This window comes from Phragmites australis, chromosome 6 (genome assembly GCF_958298935.1).
Source record: "Phragmites australis chromosome 6, lpPhrAust1.1, whole genome shotgun sequence".
Lineage (NCBI taxonomy): Eukaryota > Viridiplantae > Streptophyta > Magnoliopsida > Poales > Poaceae > Phragmites > Phragmites australis.
This window is the reverse complement of record NC_084926.1, coordinates 36,116,538-36,138,534: the sequence shown is the minus strand read 5'-3', so window position 1 is coordinate 36,138,534 and position 21,997 is coordinate 36,116,538. Positions and strand designations below refer to the sequence as shown.

General features: G+C 43.7%; 1 pseudogene; it reads left to right on the top strand.

Moving 5' to 3' along the window:
- Window positions 1–8,382: 8,382 nt before the first annotated feature.
- LOC133923177 (probable polygalacturonase) lies at window positions 8,383–21,717 on the top strand (annotated as a pseudogene).
- The last annotated feature ends 280 nt before the right edge of the window (window positions 21,718–21,997 follow it).

The following is a 21,997-nucleotide window of genomic DNA, read 5'->3' as shown; positions in this document are numbered from 1 at the left end:
GTCGATTGTGGGCGCCACAGGGCTTACTATATTTACATTTTGTTGCTTAGTGTTTCTTAGTGGTAATCTCTTTTTTGGTGTTCAGTGTCTGATGGTCATTTCAGTGACAAAAGAAAGGTTATCGTCATGGTCAGTTGCTACCACAATAAGATATATTTTGCATTTGCTCTCTTAACACTTTTATGGGCAGCAAAGTTTAACGTAAAGACACTAATGGGGACTTCATGATGTGTTTTTGCAAGCATTAGTAGAGGCTGTGTCGTGTGTTAACTTTCCAGTTGGCAATGCTGCGTCCTGGAGTATAAGAATTTCACAAGGAATAATCTTCTTGCATTTTTCCTTTTGCCACGAAGGAGGTCTATTCTCATCGTTGACCGTCAAGAAAAAAAACTAGGAAATCATAGAAAACGTGACAACATCAAGAAAATATCACAAAATCGTGGATTTTTTAAATATAATGAAAAAAATAACTAAAATGTCATTTAAATTTTTTTTGCCATGAAACTTTTTAGTATGTTACATTAAGGTCCCTACATGGATAGGGACCGAATTCTAATGCCATCTTGAACCCAACTCACTTTCCGTTGACGCGCAAACATCCCAACCCTTGGAACCTCTTAGAGGTAGAACACCTAACTTAAATCAATCCAAGTGAATGGAACCTCCATCCTTCGCTACAATAGTAGTATATAGTAATTTGTACACCTTAAGGTTCTTAGAACGAAAAAAATCGAATGGACCTAATTTCCTTTGGAAAAGAATCTATAATTTAATTTATTTTTGAGAAGTGATATTTTCCTTTTTGAAGTTTCTGCTATTGCTTGTCCTTCCAAAGTTTTTGTGATTTTCTGTTTTTTCAGAATCTTATGTCATTTTCCAATATTGTTTAGACGGGTGTGCAAAAAGTAAAATGACCATAGAGTAGTACCAAAAGATAGAAGTACCATCTCGATCGCCTGGTTGTTTCAAGTTTCAATGCCGAAAGGAAAACTTTCTTTAAGTTTTGACCCCCAACTTTCAGTGCGTTTAAACTTTCTATAAGTTTTTTTGACGAAATCTTTCTATAAGTTTCAGTGCAGGATTTCTATGCAACAGTCGGCCCCTGGAAATTTCATTTTTGATCTTTACAAAATGACAATGAAAACAGATTTACAATCACATTTTCAGAAACTTTTACTGCTTGTGTTCTAGGCAACCTGTGAATTGAAAGCTATTTGTTTGACAAAAAATATGAATTAACAAATTTTATTTTATTTTTGTTGCCTTACCTCCCGGGCGGCTGGGCTTGCCGGACCCACACACAGTCACGGTCATGGACGGTGACCTCTCTTATCGCTGTCCTTCAAGGTCGGCCTGGCCGCTGGCTTTGCTGCCAGGCAACTACTGGACCGAACGAAAGCTCTGGACGTACCCCTCACAGACACAAAAAGTTGTCAAACATGACATTGAACTCGAGGGGCTTAAGGAAAGCAATTTGTCCATCTTAGATTTCATTATTTGTTAAACAATGAATCGAGGTGTTGTGTCATCTCTAATTACTAACTAAAATCTTAATTTTAGCTGGCCTTCTTCTCTGGAACCACAACGTATTACAGCCTGATAACATCACAACTGGTGACTTCCACATCTCAACGGACATAACTCTATAAGAGCGCTCCACTTTCTTTTGCTTAACATACGTTATGGCCCGTGCGTGACAACAGGAAAAATGCCTTCCTTAATAATCTTAGAGATTGTAAACCTGCTCTGGGCACTTACTGCCTTGTCCTTAGGGATTTCAAACTCATCTACAAATCGAGTACAAGAACAACAAAAACTTAAACTACATGCAGATTGCACAATTTCGGCAAGCCCTAAATAGGTGTGAGCTGCACGAAATAAACATTCAAAACTGCAAATTTACATAGAGCAATGAGCGATAAAATCCAACCCTGGTACGACTCAATAAAGTATTCTGCAACGCGGAATGGGATACCGTCTCATTTGGCAATAAAAATTTTAACTTCGCTTTTCTGCCTAAATCTCCCAACTTACACAAAAGCTCCTCCTGCTCTTTCTTATACGCCCCATTAATATTTTTAGCCCAACCTCTTAGGAATTGTTGCAATCTACGTATTTTTCTTGCCATTTCTCTATTGGGGATCTTCCATTAGTTTCATTCCTCCATACATCAGCCACTAACTCAAAGAAGTCCTCTTGTAACAACCAGCTCGGTTCAAATTTGAATGGAGGTTGGTTTGTAAACTGAGTTGCTTCCCCTGTATTCAGTAGTAGCGGCGTATGATTTGAAATTTCCCTACTTAGAGTTTCAACATATGAGAGTGAAAATTTCTACTCCCATTCAGTGCTCGTTAGAATCCTATCAAGTTTTTCGTATGTTGGGTTTTCCAAATTGTTTGCCCACGTGTATTGTCTGCCTGTCATCTCCAATTCTCTAAGGTTTAAACCATTAATAATTGAATTAAACAAGAAATGCCACCTGCCATCATAATTATTCTTATTCTTTTCATGTGATTTCTTATTATATTAAAATCACCACCTATTAAAATAGGTAAGGTTTTGTGACTACACAAGTGGACCAATTTTGATAGGAAATAATCTTTAAATTCCGGTTGTGCTGATCCGTATACAGCTACCAGCACCCATTGGAATCCATCAAGCTTGTTCTTTAGTTGAAACTTTACATAGTAATCCCTGACTGCTATTGTCCCGATATCAAAAGTATCAAGGTTCACCCCTAAAAGAATACCTCCTGATCTTCCAATAGGTGCCTTACATTGCCACAAGAACTCTTTACCTCCACAAAGGTTTTTGAGACACGGTGTTGTGAAATGACTCCTACCGGTTTCAGAGATAGCAATAAAATCTAGTTTTTGTTTTTTAGATAAATCCAACAAGTATTTATGTTTCTTTGGGTCCTTTAACTCATTGCTATTCCAAAAAACTCCTCACATTTAGAATACTGTTCGGAGATTTTTGAAGTAAAAGCTACCTTGACTTTCTTCTTTTTTCCACCTGTTGATTTAAATTTATTTGAGACAACTTGAAAAATCACATACGTGATCATTGCCCAAGTCCATTACCTCATCCATTATATCGCCACATAAGTGACTTAATGTGAGGTTATCAATCTCCTCTTCCTCTTCCATATCATTCTCATCGTCATCTACTGACTCAACATGATAACACTCTTGGTTTGGGAAAAAAAAATCCTAGACCTCTCAATATGTTTCACATGCGAAATAGATCTATCTATCATATCATTGTCCGTACCCATTAACACTCTGATACTATTAAAATTATTAAATAAGTATTCATCTGAAAAAGATAAAATGGAATAATCAACAACGGAATTACCTTCTGTACATGGCTCCTCCAAATCCCTTTTTGCCTTCAGGCGGGCAGCACGCTCCAGTGAATCCTCGTCAGCAGTTGCCGCTCTCCGCTTGCTTCTGCGCAATGGAGTAGCTGTTCCATCCACCAGCATCAGCTGTGCCTCTATGCCATTAGTCGCCACCAGCTCAGTCCGATCCTCCGGTCCAAGTTCCCTCGTCATGTGGCAGACCTTATGCTCCAGTGGCCCGTTCCCCATAGGCCCTGAAGGGATGGACAGATGAACCAAGTATATTCCATCATGGGAAACAACATTTTGGGCACCCAGCACAAAGTCCTTCACACGCTTGGGCATATCAACACCTAGACCAGACGAGGTTACAAGACAAGAACTGCTGCCTTTGGAGTTGGAAGTACTAGAAAAGTTGGGATGATTTCTCTTGTGTCCTCTCTTCTATGCTAGACTTCTCCACTACTTTATTTTTTGGTTCAGTTTGACCATCATTTCCTTTGTCCTCCCCATCAATATTGTTGTCATCCATATCCATGGACTCCGGATTTCCTGTCATACATGACTCCTCTACCCTGAACTGGAGTTCATACAAATAATCACCAATGACTACATCCACATATTCAGGTATTAAATTTGGATCAAGCACTGCCACTTGCATGCGAGCAATGTCATGTATCCTTGTGAACACCATATTCACCATTTGTGTGGCACCCAAAATAGTTACCACTGCTCAGATGGTTAGGAAGTCTCTTAATTTGTTAGTCAATCCCCTGAATTGTACCCACACTTTTGGCATAATATACTTTACTTCATCACATGCGACCCTCTCCTTGATTACTGTCGGTGACATGGGAACCAGGGGTCCCCGAGTCCTAAGGCCAGGACAGCAGAATGCCACGTGGCGTCTTCCCTCGGGGACTATCTCCCCGAGGCCCGAGAAGACCCAGTTCCGGGAAGGGTGCTCGGGGCCATGAACAGTAGTCCCCGAGTATCCGTAGTTCCCCGAGGACCCGACAAGTACAAGTTCCAGGAGAGGGCGCTCGGGGCCATGAACAGTGGTCCCCGAGTACCCGTAGTTCCCCGAGAACCCGAGAAGTACAAGTTCCGAGAGAGGGCGCTCGGGGCTATGAACAGTGGTCCCCGAGCACCCGTAGTTCCCCGAGGACCCGAGAACAACCAGTTCCGGAAGAGGGCGCTCGGGGCCATGAACAGTGGCCCCCAAGTACCCGTAGTTCCTCGAGGACCCGAGAAGACACAGTTCCGGGAGGAGGCGCTCGGGGCCATGAACAGTGGCCCCCGAGCACCTGTAGTTCCCCGAGGACCTGAGAAGCCCCTTGCCGGTGGACCCCACAAGGGATCTACGGTGAGGTGTCAATCGGTGGAAGGCCTGATGCTGCATTTAAGAGGGAGTGCGGCCTGTCACTTCCAACCACTTCCCCCTACGCCTGCCGTACTGAGTACGCCAGCCCCTACCACCGCCTGGCAGGGGCGTGGGGACATTTAATGCAATGGGTCCCATCGCACGTCACCCTGCAGGGCCCATGAAGGGAACGGCTTGAAGATATCGTCGTTGGGCTCGAGGCATATCGCCTGCCCCCTGCTGTATCAGACCAACTCTGACCGAGCGGGCATGCGGGGTCGCTCGGCGGCTGCCCGATGGGCCCCCCACTGCACTGGCTAAAAGTTGACGTAATGAGTGACAAGACCAGCCAAGGGCGGATTTTCAACCCCCTGTAACATCAAGCTGCATCCCCATGATGGTTGCTTTCCATTTATGTCTTATGGGAACTCGTGCCCTCCTTTCTGGGCACGCCAAGCCTCCTCAGCAGTATAAGAGGGGGGGGGGGGGTGCACCCCGGAGAAAACACCTGAAGCTAAAGTAGAGTCTGAGAAGCTGAGCTGAGGTTCACCAAGCTCAAAGCAAGACCGAAGCTCTAGACTTAGACAGAAAACCTTGTAACACGAGAGATCCACAGAGAGGCATTCCCAGAGTATTAATAGCATACACACAGGAGTAGGGTATTACGCTCCGTGTGGCCCGAACCTGTCTAAAATCCCTCGAGCGTTTACTCCCACTAGCAGTCGATCATCCGTCCCGCTTACATCCCATATACTCGCATTAAATTCACGTACGAGGTAGATTCAGAATCATCCCCCCGATCGAATCTCAAAGGGGGTCCCCCAGGATCCCCGCTTGAGGAGTTCATCCTCCGACAATTACCATCTTGGCATTTTGAGATTTGGCCTGCACAACTCCCCATTCCACCATCCGCATTAACTCAGCCTTTGATGGAAAGACGGTCTTAAAAGTATTATTCCCATCCTCTTGCACAACCCATTTCCATCTACCTGGCATTAACCTTTCTAGCTCCGTTGTGACATTAGCTGCAGTCATAGAGCCTTCAATTACCTTCACCAGAGCAGACTTAGACTCAATTTTGGTCTTCTGGCTAGCCGTATGTGGGATATAATAAAACCCCAGTCCCTCTACTACATGTCCACATGGAGTTGCCATAGATTTGGTTAATTTTAGAAGAGGGCACTTTATGTGTGACATGCTCATTACTTTCGCAAATATCACAAAAAGTACAGTGACACATTCAATTAGTGTATGCCCCTTCGTAAAACACCAAAAATAGTAAGGCTTGATCTTATTAACCTCTTTTGTTGCACCTTGCGCAGATGATTCCAGAACATCCATGGCAGCACGTTGTTGCCAAGCCCCTTATCCCATTGCCAAGGTCAGGAAAGTTGCTGCCTTTTTAGTCATCTCAGACTGGTCACCATCCTCAGCACCAGAACCATCCTGGGCTAAAGTATTTCGTTCCAATGCCGTAGCTGACTAACCTGTAGCTGCAGCTGGTGAAGGGACACCAGCAGTCGCACCCGCCGGTTGTGCAGCAGCCACCGTCACCATAGATTGCTTCTCCTGGCTAGCAGCAACCCCGATAGCCATCTCGTTCGCACCAGCTTCTCCAATGAAACATCCATGTCTTCCTCCCCAGTTACCAAAGCGTCCGCGTGGGTGAGGCGGATACCACCCACCCCACGTCCATCGTAGCGAGCGTTAAAGCTGCCACGGCCACCGGAGTAGCTATTGTTGTTGTATCCGCCACCATACCCGTGATGGAATCCACGACCATGGTATTGGAGACCACCTCGCCCAAAGAAATCGGTCTGGCCACCACCCCTTCCTCTTGCCATGCCCCTTCCATTGTTGTTCGCAGCAGATCGCTGAGCTCCCTGATTCACGCCCTTGCCATCCATACCCACACACACGACCTCTGCGTAGGAACGACAATCTCGTGGAGATGAAAACAATGAAGATGTATTATGGTTTCTGTGCCTTACCCTTCCAATTCTAGCAAATAGGGCAACAAGCCCAGCCGTGGGCCTATACCTGGTTTTGGGCCTGAGTCACAAAACTAAAGTCTGGTCCCTTATGTTTTTTGAATTCGAATTCGAATTCGCAATTGAGTCATGATTTGTGTAAAAAAGGGATCTGGCTGAAAAGGGCACCATCGACTTCAACGGAATTACCGCCGGAATATGTTGAGCTGCTAAAGTCCATGACCAAGATGGTGAAGAAGCTACTTGCCGTTGCTTGTAACTGACGATCTTCGCTGATTGCAAAGCATCTCTAAACATCCTCAGCGGCAACACCCGTGGCGGAGGCAAGGGTCCCCACCGTGGCTGCCCTTGGAACTTGCTCTGGACAATGGTGTCCACAATGCGTCTAGCCAACGAGTTATTCTTCTTCTTCCCTGCAGAAAATGAATCCTTGCTTACCTCAAACTCCGGCGTTGTGCACAAAGAAGCCTCTGTAGCATGAAGATCATGCCACCGTGAAACCAACTTCTTGCGCACGATGAACCAGTTCCGGCATTGTGATCGACTAGACCTCACTGTCCTCCTCGTTGTTGTCTCCACCCCCTACAGCCTAGAACCGAGAACCACAAAAAAACTCCCACTTGGATCTCCTCCACCATCCGTTCCTGTTCATAAGAGGACGGACACCTCACAGTTGCCAGCCGAGCCACCGGCGCTAATGTGAGTCATCGCCCCCTCATCTTTCGCGGAGTTCTTGCCGCCGTGATCTCATTCAGCCATGTTCCAGCACTTGTCTCTCTTTGTTCCTCTTCTTCTTCTCTCTTTCTCTTTTCTTCTTCCTCTCGCTCATCCATGACAAAAAAAATTGTTGAGAGGCTTAGAAGGTTTTTATTGGCTACGAAGTTGTAGGGGGCTGGAGCCCCCATCCCTCCTGGGTCCACCCCTGCATAGTGCATACATGCTCTATGTCCGACAGGACAAAACAACTATTTTTTGCATAAACAACTATTTTCACATATAATTGTGACATCGATCGATCTAAGGTCTAATAGTGGAAACTATGATAATGGGTCATCAAAGATCATATGTACACAAATATCTTTGGCAGTATCTAATGGTCTGGTCTGCTTGGAAATGGAGAATTGTTCCACCGATTTTTGATGTTTGTGCCAATATATACACAAATATTTTGTTTCTTGTTGGAATGTATGGTTTTAAGTTTACATCATCGTGACACCGAGTGACTGTCTCTCTTTTCTTTGTCCAAGTTCCGATAGGTTAAGTGGCATCCACGGCTGCCTTGCCAAGCACCTGTCAGCCTTGCACTTATAGTAACTTAATAGTAACCAGGTTAAACTAAGCCTCAAGGTTGCAATCACCTCCCTCTTTTTAGTTCCAACAATGGCGCCTTCCATGAACAAGAACTGAAAGCATTGCCTTGTAAGCATGCTAGTGGCATCACTGTTGCCACCCGCACAACAGTTCAGTGATCATAGCATTTTCATCAGTTCAATGATCTGTTAATTTAAGCTTTAGGCCCATACTAGCAGCTGCACAGCCTAATCATACCTTGCTGATATTGTTTAAAAAAACCTTGCCTTGCTGAATGTTATGATGGACCTGCCATGGGTCCAAGCTATTGAATCTTGTTCAATACCCCACTACCCCACTACATATGCACACACAACATGTTGGGAAATGAAACAATGAAGTATGTTGATCATGTATCATTACTTCATAACGCTAGAACCGTTGCTCGAACCTATCTGTCGATCTATCACCAGGTGACTGAACTTGCTGTGTCTCGACTTCATTCAAAGCAAGTGGAACTACATCTCCGTTCACTGATCAGATCGTTGCAGCAAAGGAACTCATGAAACCGATTGTGATTTATTTTCCCCATCACATAACAAGGGAGTCATTGACGGCCAAGGTGACGTGTGGTGGAACATGTGGAGGTAGAGGACTCTTCAGCATACTAGGGCAACCCCTATGGAGTTCACGCATTCAAGTGGAGTATATGAAATAGGAAGGAGAGGGAGGAAGCGACCTTGGGTTTGCCGGCTACTGCCAGCCGCCTCGACGGCACCGGAGCCCATCACCAACGCCGCCCTCGCCGCTGAAGACTCCCCTCCAACCTGAGCTGCCTCTCCTCAGGCTTCCACGCATCTGCTAGCCATAGACGCCCTTGCGCCCATCACCTTCGTTAGCCGCTGTTGGCCCTAGTTCCATCTCCTCCACCAGATGCCCTCGAACCTAGATCCACCCCCTCCGCCAGTCGTTGCCCTGGGAAGCACCTCCTCCGCTGGACATCATCACCCAAGGATCCACCTCCTCTACCGGATGACCTCGATCCCAGATCCACATCATTCGTTGTTCACCACCGCCTAGATCCACCTCCTCCACCGATCATTGCACCCCTCTTCGGTCACCTTGCCACCAATTCGAGCTTCACCCAGTGGCCTTTGACCTCGCCGCCATCCGAGCCCCTCTGTGTGGCTTCCGTGCCTACCCGCGCTCTCGGCCACCTTAGAGTGGTGGGAGGGGCTCCTTGTCGGCGCTCGAGGTTCTTCTCGGATTGGGCGATGTGGGGGCAGACCTCGCGGATCTTGTCGCCCCCTCTGTCGACTGCTTGCCATGCCCCTATCTGTCAGTTGGAGCTCGATCTCATCAGAGGAAGGTCTACATGAGCATGCCTATGCCTTCGCGAATCGGCTGCTCATGTAGAAGACAATGCCCTCTTGGGTCTCGAGGTGGTTGCCTTCTACCATGCTGTCATGCTCTACCGTTGCCACCGAGGTCATCACCTCTACGGGATTCGCCACCGCCCAACATCTCCATCGAGGTGCAATGGGATCCGTGCCCATGTCACATCGAGCATTTGTCATCGCCGCTGTCCAAAAAAAAAAGTTGGAGCACAACCTCACCTTCAAAAGGTGGGCTCGTGGTAGATGCTACCGATGCCTTGCATGGGACCACCAAGTTAGCTCCTACCGTGACTCCTTCCATTGCATTTGATGTTACCAGCCTGGGCATAAGGAGAACTATTATTGTTTTTGGTCCTCCACTTCTACCCCGCACACTCGCTCCCCGTTTGTCTAGCCTCATCATCCTCACCTTCCCCAAAGATGGGCGGATGTTAAGGCCATGCCCGCGCCATGTAGGCTTCTCACGTCATCGTCGGCTTCTACTACCAGGCATGGCAAGGATATCACCTCCGTCGACCATGACAAGGCGGGTGTTCCATGTGTCTGCCACTGTCATGCCTCGCATGGGCCATCCCACCAAAACCTCAAGTCCATGCTTGAGCCAATGGTGGAATCTTTGCGTTCAGAGCTCCATCAGTTGCCCTTGACCCACTTCAAAGATGTGGTGCACCCTCTTAGGGATGAGGCATCTACCATTAAGTTGTGGCTGGCACGTGTGGCCAACCAGCTGTAGTGTGTGGAGTTTCCTAGCATGGGTGCTGACATGGTTAGCCTCTTCGGACCCTGCTCTCTGGTTTACCATTCCCTGACCTTGACCCCATCTCTCTTTGGCTCACTCGTGACATTCTACACGCCACTATTGGAGCCTACGCTTCGTGAGACTACGATTACAATCACTGTGGACCTGGTCGGCTGTGAGCTTCCAAGCATCAATGATGGAGGCACCAGGTCAATAGCCGCACAGAAGCAGTTGGAGGAACCCGACCCCTTAGCCGCCAATGCAGATAGTGTTGACCAGTCGACCTTTGATGGTGGCCCGATGCCCAAGACTGTTTCTGGGTCGCTGCCACAACCTCATGCCACCACTACTGATGATGGACCGAGCATGAAGCCTCTGGATTGTGAGCACTAATCGATAGCTCTGTTCCTCCCTGCTCTTGATCAGGAGCTGTCTGTGGAGCAAATGTCGCTCCAAGTTGTCACCCTTGCCACAGGGGCCACTGTTGTGGCTTGTGTTGCCCAGTCATCCGCTGACGATTTGGCGCAACCATATGAAGCTTACCTTCTGGAGGTTCTGGATTGCTATTTGGATCTCCCCGTTATGCCTACTCTGGCCTTAGCCGATGCGCCTGAGCACCCATTCTCCGTGAAGGCTAATGTTAAGGAATCTGTCAAGGCCCCCCTTCCTCTCTGCTACAGCCTCTACCACTGATGACGGCATCGATAAGACGTCCACAAAGGTCTTATGACATGTCGTCGGTCCGTCACAGTGCCTGCCTTGCTTTGAAGTTCCTGGCTAAATTAGAAGGATCTCCACCACCACCACTGGAGGAGCTCTCTTAGATCATCTCAGCTGTCATCCTTCAAGCTTGCGTGGGGCTATGAGTCCTCACATTTCCTTGTAAAGGGCTTGATTGCCGATGTCGCTGTCATGGTACCTTAGCAACATGATTGCGAGTGTAAGCTTTCAAGAGTATGTTGGACCTTGAGTCGTCAAATCCTTTTTCGGGAAATGCCTGGTTCACTACGTAAGAAACCAGCAAAGGAGACACCACATTAGTGACGGTAGCTCAACATGTGTCACTGATGTCCTAGACCAGTCATTAGTGATGGGTCCATTTATGACTCGTCACTAATGATAAAGTCATCAGTGACAGATCATCCTAGGCCACTAATTAGTGAAGGGTCAAGTTATGACTCATCACTAATAATAAGGTGACGGGTCGTCCTAGGCCAGTCATTAGTAACAGGTCACAACTTGACCCGTCACTAATGATCCAATCATTAGTGACGGGTTGTCCTATACCAGTCATTAGTGACGGGTCAACTTGTAATCTGTCACTAATGACCAACTCCAGTCATTAATGACGGTATTTGCAAATATTATATTATATTATTTTATTCTTATTTTTTTCTCACCTCAGCAGCACTAGAATAGGAATCATTGTACATTTTTGCTCAAGTTTGATATATGGTGTGGCGGCTATGGACACAAACGCATGTTTCGAAAATGATGTAGAAACTTCCCGAGGCGAGAACTCAATCTTTCAAGCCGTTTTTGGCCTCGAAAAATTCTCCAAACCCGACAAAGTCAGAGAGAAACGGATGTAACTTTTTGTAGATATCCGTAGAGTCAAAAAAAAAAGTCAAAATCAGAGTCTATATGCAAAAGTTATACCCGTTTTGCCGAATGCACTTCGGGTCACCTATCAAATTATAACCCTCAACGAAATTTGGCAAAATTAGTCATTAGTGACGGATCATGTTTATGACACGTAACTAATGACTTTCAGCAAAGAAGGTTAAAAGGATAAAATATCTGGTTTCTATCACAACTACGTGATACCAGAGGTGGTAAGGTGGCTACACGCGCGAGGAGGAGGTCGCAGGTTCGATTTCCATGGAACACGAACTTGAAAACACTGTAAAAAAAAGCATGGCTTGTGAGGCATATGGGATGGACCTGCGTTGGGATGGATCAGGTAAATTTTTTTTGACTTTTTTTTGTCCAAAAATATGAAAAATGTTCATCGGTCATTAGTGACTGATAAGATTACAACCCGTCACTAATGTTCAGTCAATAGTGACGGGTCACAGTTATGATCAGTCACTAATAACTGAACATTAATGATGAGTCATAGCTATAACCTGTCACTAATGACCTCATTAGTGACGGGTCATCACCTGTCACTAATCACCATCATTAGTGACTCGATAAGAGTGATGGGTACGGGATCCGTCACTAATGCCTGTTATCATCTGTCAGTAATGACCTTTTTTCAGGTAGTGGTTGCCTATGTGGTAGCATGCGTCCTTATCGTTTAGTGCTTGTCTTTTGTTGCTCCATCATCACCTTTTATTGTTACTGGCTGTCCTGCTAGTAGCTTAATTGTTGTGCTTGTTGTATTGGTGTTTTGTTGTTGTCCTCCTGTTTGAGGGGTGATGTACTACCCAGTCTAAGTTAACTTCTTTTTTTAATATAATAGACATGCCTCTTGCCTGTTCGTTTTTTTTTTAAAAAAGCATTCAAGTGGCATTCACATCTCTCCAACATTGTTCTCAACAACTCACCTTTCTGGAACATCCATCCTGTTTATTGCGAGTAAGCACAAACCTGATATGATCGTCCATCTACCTGTAAATAAATATGTTACTTTTCAGTATTTCCTGACAGAGTAGTTCTTGAAATAGAATACTCAGACTTTGACCAAAATTTCACATGCAAACAAAATTGAAAATTCCTATTAAAATATAAAATTCATGACCGAAATTATGAATCCTGTATCATTGCTACCAAATTTTGACGATGTCCAGTTCATACAGCCATGTGACATTTATAAGGAAGGAAATAAGGAATAACTGATACTATGCATTTCTTCTTTCAGCATTGTGGTCATAACCAACATGATGATCTTGGCACCACATGACTCCACAAACACTGATGGAATCGATCCAGGTATACTGTTCATCTTCAATTTCTGCCGCAAGTCCGAGTAAATTCTTACCTGCGCTGATCCATTTTACCAAGGTCTGCATAAAAGATGACGAATCATAACATTAACTCTGAATCCTTTGACAGATTCTAACACCAATGTATGCATGGAGGACTCGTACATATCTACCGGCGACGACCTCATCGTGATCAAGAGCGGCTGGGACGAGTAAGGGGTCGCCTACAGCCGCCCGAGCTCTGGCATCACCATCAAACGTGTCAGGGGTTCATCCTCGTTCAGCGGCATCACCATCAGCAGCGAGGCCTCCGGCGTGTTGATAGCAAAAAATGGCACGGTTAAGATTTCTTTTTGAACACCAGATGGTCCGGTGCTTAGGTCGTGTTATCACCGGAATATCCGGTGGGTAGAGTAGGTTAGTGCGAGTGAATTCTGCAGAAAGTTCAGATCTCCTGGAAAAATGTCCGATGAAGCTTCTGGTGAAATCATCAGATTATCCGGTGAGTTCAAGTTGAATTCTGTAGAGAGTTTGGTTCTCTGGAAATTAGACCAGTGAAGCCTCTGGTGAAAGCTCGGATTGTCTCGTGAGTACAAATGCTAGTTTTTGCAGATGAATCAAATCTCCTGGAAATTGTTTCACCGAAGGCTCTGGTGTGAACACGTTGTACGCCGAAACATCCGGTGTTCGTTAAAAAGAGTTTAGGATTTTAGCCTGGTTGAACTAGCTGGATGTTCTAGTGTTCAGAATTTTGTTGTCACCAGACCATCTGGTGTTCAGTCTGAGTCCGACTCGACTGGATTTTTTAGATCTGTTCGGATTCTTTTAGTAGTTTTAACCGAATAAGGCATGTGTAAGCGGGTTTTAAGGATGAGATAGAGTCCTATTCCATAAGGCCAAGTCCAAATCACCCTTATAAATAGTTGAGGGTGTGAAGGCCGATTACATGTTTGATGTTTCTAAGTGTGATAGGATATTTGATCTTTTACTACAGGAAAAGCATATTACTTTACATCCTCATCATGTCATTCCACCAGCGGAAGAATTAAAGAAGCATGCATATTGCAAATGTCATTATTCTTATTGTCATTCTACTAATGATTGCAATGTCTTCCGTCGATAGGTTAGATAAGCCATTAATGAAGGACGATTGAAATTTGTTGAAAATTCAAAGATGAAGCTAGATAGTGATCCATTCCCTATCAACATGGTGAATTTTGAGGGTAAGAAGGTCTTGGTTCGGCCATCTTAAGCTGAGTCAACTAAAGGAAAGGAGGTGGTTATTGGTGATAATAATGTGAAACCAAGGATGATTAAACGAAGAGCCCAGAAATTGATCGTTGGAAAGTGAATGAAGACAAGAGCAAAGCCATCAAGAAACTTGAAAAGCCAAAACCCACATTTAGCGTAGTTTTGGCTAAATATGGCAGTGGCAAGGCCGGCCAAAGGGGAAGAAACTGGCCAAATACTTCCAAGCATTCAAGATAACCTCCAAAGCAAGAGTTCGAAAGAAGGAAGAGGCAATGGGATGATAGTATTGCAGCAATTTCTATGATGTGGGGACCTCCTCCTATGATGTTTCCTTCGTGTCTACCGTAGGGTTGATGTGGACCTTGGGCGCCACCTCCTATGCCATTTGGGTCGTTTTATCCGGGGTGGACATCACCAAGACATTCGGCATTCTAGACATAACCATTTTGATTCAAGAATTCAGTCAAATGATCGGAGGGATAGAAGGGAGGTTAAAAAGGTATACCGTGTGAAGAGTATGGGTGTTTCAAGTGAAAAACCAGATCCGGATCACAAGGGAAAGCAACTGGTTGTTGAGAAAGACAACTTGCAAAAAACAATCGGTTAATGACAGTTTGAGTGTTAGCAACAAAGAAGAAGTTATGAACGTTGATGGCCAGTGTGTAGAGGTGGTTGGTACTGGTCTTGGGAGTAAAATGACAGCACCTACAGAAGTGCAACAATCTGTGGAGCCAATTATCGAAGGAGCTATTTCTATGGTCAAACCGATCAATAGTCCGGAGGAATGGAAGATTGAAAGGAAAACATCCTTCCCACCCGAGAGTAAACCACAACCCCGATGGTGTCCTCGAGGTCTATCGCACTCCCAAAAGAGAAGGTTTCAAAGATTATACAAGCAAGAATTGGTGGAAGCTCAAGCCGATAAGGTGAGAGATGAAGTTTTTAATCAAATGAAGTTGATGATGCCTATCTGGAAAAAATAGAGGGTGAAGCCAATTGAAGTGCCTGTGGTGACAACTAGTGATGATGAGGATGACATGCTAGAAGACTCTCAGGTGATTAGAGATGATACTCCACTCCATGAGGGTATGGATGTCAATGTGGTTTTTGTCTTGCCTTCGCAATTTCAAGCTATCAAAGAGGAGGTTGCTCAATTAAATCTTGGTCCGAAGGAAGCTATATTTGAGAATCCTAAGGAATCGAGCCAACACTTAAAACCATTATATGTTAATGGGCATATTAATGGAAAACCGATTTCTAAAATACTGGTAGATGGTGGAGCTACTGTAAACTTAATTCCATTTTAAGTTTTCAAGAAATTAGGAAAAAGGGACAACGAGCTAATAAAGACAAATTTGGTGCTTAATGTTTTCATCGGTGATCCTACAGAGGCCAAGGGTGTGATCTCTATGGAGCTTACTATTGGGAGCAAGACGACGCCTACGGCTTTTTTCGTCGCTGAGGTGCAAGGTAACTACAACGTGTTATTAGGCAATGATTGGATTCATGCAAATCATTGTGTGCCTTCTAGTTTGCATCAATTTTTAATTCAATGGGTAGATAATGAAGTAGAGATTGTACACACAGATAGATCAGTTTTTATTGCTTTAGCAGATGCTTTGGTAGATTGGCAACATGGGAATATGCGATGTTTATCCGATCAAGATCTTTCAGGTTATGATTTTCTTAGTGTTACTAAAGATGGTTTTGTACCCGTGTTGTACAGTCGATTCCTACATCTCTACTTAGTAATATAATGATATAAATAGATAAACAAAGTAATTTAGATTGGTTGCAACAACATGTGTAACAATATCGGTCTAAAAAGAATGATATTTGTGAGACTATTAATGATTTTGATGAGGTAGAGAAGCTAGGACATGGTTTTTCGTTGGCCGACCCATTAGAAGAGGTGGATGTAGGACAAGATACTGTTCCTAGGCTGACATTTGTGAATAAAAACTTGTGTGTTGTCCACAAGAGTGAAATGATTGCATTGCTTAAGTAATATATCGATTGCTTCGCTTGGGATTATCATGAAATGCTGGGACTTATCCATGAGCTTGTGGAGCATCGACTTCCCATAAAATCTGGTTTTAGACCTCACAAACAAACTGCTAGAAAGTTTAATCCTAACATGTATGGGCACATCAAGGAAGAAATAAGCCGGTTGCTCACTGCGGGGTTTATTCATCTTTGTAGGTATGCTGAATGGATATCTAATATTGTCCCGGTTGAGAAGAAAAACAGTGGTAAGTTGAGAGTATACATCAATTTTAGAGATTTGAATAAAGCTACTCCTAAAGATGAATATCATATACCTATCACCGATATGTTGATTAATGATGCTTCGGGTCAGGGTCATTAGTTTTTTGGATGGCAACGCGAGTTATAATCAAATTTTCATTGCCAAACAGGACATGTCTAAAACGGTTATGACATTTGGGTTGAAGAATGTTTGTGCTACTTATCAAAGAGCTATGAATTTGATCTTTCATGATTTGCTTGATGTTATTTTAGAGATATGCATTGATGATATTGTTGTCAAATCGGATGTTATGGATGGTCATTTCACCAATTTGCGCTTAGCTTTTGAAGGGATGCTTTGGTGTGGTTTAAAGATGAACCCACTCTAGTGTGCTTTTGGTTATCGGCGGGCAAAGTTTTGGATTTTATAATACATGAGACAAGCATAGAGATAAATCCCACAAAGATAACAGCCATAAACAAGTTGGGGGCACCACGATAAAAAAGGGATGTTCAAAAATTGTTAGGAAAAGTTAATTATTTGAGACGGTTCATATCTAACTTGTCCGGCAATATTAGTGCATTTACTCCTATACTTCGGTTGAAGAAAGAAGCTGATTTTACTTGAAGGGCAAAACCGTAGCAAGCCTTTGAGGAGATCAAAATACTTTTCATTACCCCTCGTACTTAGGGCGCCCAAAGCTGGGACTCCATTTTGGCTATATGTTCTTACACAAGAGATGGTGATAGGTGCTGTCATCACGCAAGAAAGTGAAGGGAAGGAATATGTGATCACTTATTTGTGTCAGTATCTCTTGGAAACAGAAACAAGATACGTGTTTATTGGAAAATTGTGTTTGTCCTTGTATTATGCATGCACCAATTTGAGACATTATTTGTTTTCTAGTACTTGTGTGGTTGCATGCTAGACCAATGCTATTAAATATATGTTGCAGCAACTGATTTTAAGTGGTAGAATCGGAAAGTGGGAATGTGCTTTTATTGAATATGATTTGTCTTATGAACCATTAAAATTCATGAAAGGCCAAATTGTAGCTGATTTTATTGTTGATCATCGTATTGATAATGATGTGTTGATTCGTGTTATTTCTGTGCATCCCTAGAAATTATATTTTGATTCCTCAGCTTATAGAGAAGGTCAAGGTGTTGGTATTATTTTAGTTTCACCTAGAGGTATTGTTTTTGAAACATCGGTTCACTTAGAGTAATTTTGTACCAACAATCAAGATGATTATGAAGCTCTCTTGTTAGGTTTATAAATTTTAGAATTCATGGGTGTGAAAAATATAGAGGCATTTGGTAATTCATTATTAGTGGTACAACAGGTTTCTAAAGTTTTTCAATGCTTTGATGGATCACTAAATTACTATTTGGATAGATGTTTAGATATTATAGCAACTTTGAATGATTTTACCATCACCCACATATCTAAAGAAGAGAATATGAGGGCAAATTACTTGGCGTAGAAAGTATTAGATTATCGGATAAGTAGAGGGATGTTCTTTATGTTAGAAAAATCATTGTTGGCTTGTGCTAATACTTCTTTGGCTGAACAGCAATCGGAAATTCGGTTTTGTCTAAAGAATCAGATCTGTCCACACCTAGAGATTAGAGGAAGATGCTAATCGAGTATTTATAAAATTCTAATTCATTGATACATAGGAAAATTAGACAGCAAGTTTTAAAATATTTTGTGTTGGATGGTGAATTGTATTGCCGAACCATAGATGGGTTGTTTCTAAAGTGCTTAGGTTCGGAGCAAAGTAAAATTGCTATGGGTGAAGTATATGAAGGGATTTGTGATAAACATCAATCCGCTCATAAAATGAAGTGGTTGTTAAAGAGAGCTGGTTTTTATTTGCTGACTATGTTAGAAGATTGCTTTAGGTATGACAAAGGATGTCAAGCATGCCAAAAATTTGGTGATATACAATTTGCTCCCGCTTCTATGTTGCATCTTATGGATATAAAGAATATAGGGGTCCCCACCGGGATGGCCCGCAACGGTCAGCTTTGGGCAGTATTCACTTTCGTTCTTTGACCCATGACCCCCGCGCGACCAGTCGACACCAGCATGACCACGACTAGGGCCTCCGCAGGGTTCCCCACGACCAGTCCTTATTGGTCGCATGGCAGGTCAAACCTCATTTAATGCCGCTACTCATGTCGTTTTCCTTCCCCAGGCAGTCCACTCCGGTTGAGGCAGCATGGTCGGCACAAAGTTACCTTATCCTATCCTGCAGACATTAATTTGCGTGACAGGCACGTAAACATGACAGGAGGCGCTGCAAGCACGGGTGGGAAGCCTGCGACAGGATAGGGCAGGCCGGGTGCTTTGGGCTCGATAAACTGGGGTGCGACCAATGGACGGGACGGCCGTCGCAGGGGCCCAGGGCAGGCACAACGAATGTAGGCTTGTAATGATTGCTTATATCGTTTCTCTAGGACAGGCATGGGTCTTTCTTGTTGGACCCACTTGTAAGACTTCTCCTCCTGGAATATAAAGGGGGATATCTTCTGTAAAAGGATGGGGGATGAACAAAAATACACATGATGTAGGGCTATTACCTCACAAGGAGCTTGAACCTAGATAACTCTGGTGTTCTTGAACAACAAACATACACACACTCCGTAGGCACACCTGGAGCACCGATCAAGCACCCACTGTCCATCATACCCCGAAATCATTGTCAGGGATTTACCCTACACATCCTATCATTAAACCATGATCGTTTTGTGGATGGGCTTTAGATTTCATCGTCCAAATTTATCCTTCATCTTCCAAAGGTCACCGCTTTGTTTTAGTTGCTACGGATTATTTTACAAAGTGGACAGATGTTGTTCCATTGAAGAATATGACACATAGAGAGATAATCAAATTTATTTTGGAGCATATCATTTGTAGATTCGATATTCCACAAACTTTAACTACCGACCAAGGTTCTTCTTTTATTTCATCAAGTACGTGAATTTGCTGAACCATTTGGGTTTAAGCTTCTCAATTCCTCACCATATTATGCTCAGGGCAATGGATAGGCCGAGTCGAACAATAAGACTTTGATCAAGCTCATAAAGAAGAAAATAGAGGAGTATCCAAAAAGATAGCATGGGGTTTTGAGTGAAGCATTGTGGGCTCATCGCATATCCAGATATAGTGCTATTAAAGTTACTCCTTATGAACTAGTGTATGGACAAGCGGCCGTTTTACCTATTGAGGTAAATCTTGGCGTATTGACAGTGGCACGACAAAATAATTTATCAATCGTGGATTATTATGATGCTATGATGGATAGGATAGATGATATCACTGACAAAAGATTGGCGACTTAGTACGGAAATGGTTTTTCCCATTGGAACAAAGAGTGGTAAGTTCAAAAAATGGTCTCCGAGTTGGGAAGAGCCATACAAGGTAGTAGAAATAGTTTAGAAAATTCTTATATATTGCAGAATTCGCAAGGTGAGACATTTTCTAGAGCTCTCAATGGGAAGTACTTGAAGAAATATTATCCAACTGTTTGGCAAGATGCTTGAGAAGAGGAATAAATATGCGTGGCTGATGTAATTTATCATCACCCTAGGAAATATAATTGTACATGGCTGATATAGTTTATCATCACCCTAAGAGCATAAACGCATGGTCGATATGTTGTTTATCATCATCCTAAGCAATAGCTGAAAATGGATAATGAATTGTTCATGATTATTGTTCATGAAGCTATTTTTCGTTACGCAAGCTTTACCAAAAAAATAGAGGGGCATGTGTTGATAGGAAAAAATGGCACGGCTAAGATTTCTTTTTGAACGCCAGATGGTCTGGTGCTTAGGCTATGTCATTACCGGAATATCTGGTGGGTAGAGTAGGTCAGTGCGAGTGAATTCTGCAGAAAGTTTAGATCTCCTGGAAAATAGTCCGATGAAGCTTCCGGTGAAATCATCGGATTATCTGGTGAGTTGAAGTTGAATACTATAGAGAGTTTGGTTCACCTAGAAATTAGTCTGGTGAAGCCTCTAGTGAAAATCCGGATTATCCGATGAGTACAAATACGAGTTTTTGCAGAAGAATCAAATCTCCTGGAAATTATTCTGTCGAAGGCTCCGGTGTGAACACGCTATACGCCAGAACATCCGGTGTTCGTTAAAAAGAGTTTAGGGTTTTAGCCTGGTTGAAATCGTCGGATGTTCCGATGTTTAGAATTTTATTCTCACCGGACCATCCGGCATTTAGTCTGAGTCCGACTCGATTGGATTTTTTAGATCTGATCGAATTCTTTTAGTAGTTTTGACCGAACAAGGCATATGTAGGGGGTTTTAAGGATGAGATAGAGTCCTATTCCATAAGGCAGTCCAAACCACCCTTATAAATAGTTAGGGGAGTGAAGGCCGAATGCAATCAACAGTCAATCGTCAAAATACTACATCTACTTTCGTTTTTTCTTTTTGTTTTATGTGTTCTTGACGCCTAGGGTAGAATAGCTGTTGTTGTCAGCATCTAAGGCTAGCCGAAGTGCTTTACGCCGGCTCTTTGTTGCTCTGCTCGTAAAGCATCTGTGCTACAGCATCGTAGTCTGAAAATCTTTGCTGCTTTGTTCTGTAAAACAGTCACATGTCGCTAAAAAAGCGATAGTTATCAAGGTTTCATTTCATCTGCAATTCTTGTGTGTTGTTCTTGCACAACCCTATTTTTGCACCAACACGGCGGCATGAGCAACGTCCGGGTGGTGGACTGCAGTATTTTCAATAGTGGCTTCGGCATCCACATCAAGACCAACGTGGGAAGGGGTAGCTACGTCCGGAACGTCACCGTCGACAACGTGCGCATGAGCAGCATGAGCAACGGGGTCCGCATCGCCGGCGATGTCGGCAACCACCCCGACGAGAACTTCAGCCAGCTCGTCGTGCCGATGGTGGACGCGGTGAGCATCAGGGATTTGTGGGGGCGTCAATGTACAATAGCCCGGTGCCATCGAGGGCATCAGGAACTCACCGTTCACGCGGATATGCCTCTCGAACGTGAAGCTCTTTGGGAGAAGGAACGACGCAGTGTGGAAGTGCAGGGACATGCGCGGCACCGCTCCTGGGGTGCAGCCATGGCCGTGCACAGAGCTCATGACCAGCTTTGCATCTGCAGGGTCCTGCAGCTATTAGTGTGTAGTTTGGATGTTGAGTGTGCTTGTTTTTAGTTTGGGCGTGTCTTTTTAGTTGTGTTTAAGATTAACTAGGATGGAAGGTGTGCTACGCCACGCCTGTCGTGTATTTCATGATTGAACTATATTTTTTTTATAGAGTATGACTAAAGAAGACTAACAAAGTTGGATTAATCAATTTTGAACATCTTAGAATTTAGTTATGAATTTATCAATATTTAACACATTTACTTAATTATTGGAAAAATAGTAGCACTTTCATGCGTACACATAACTTTAAC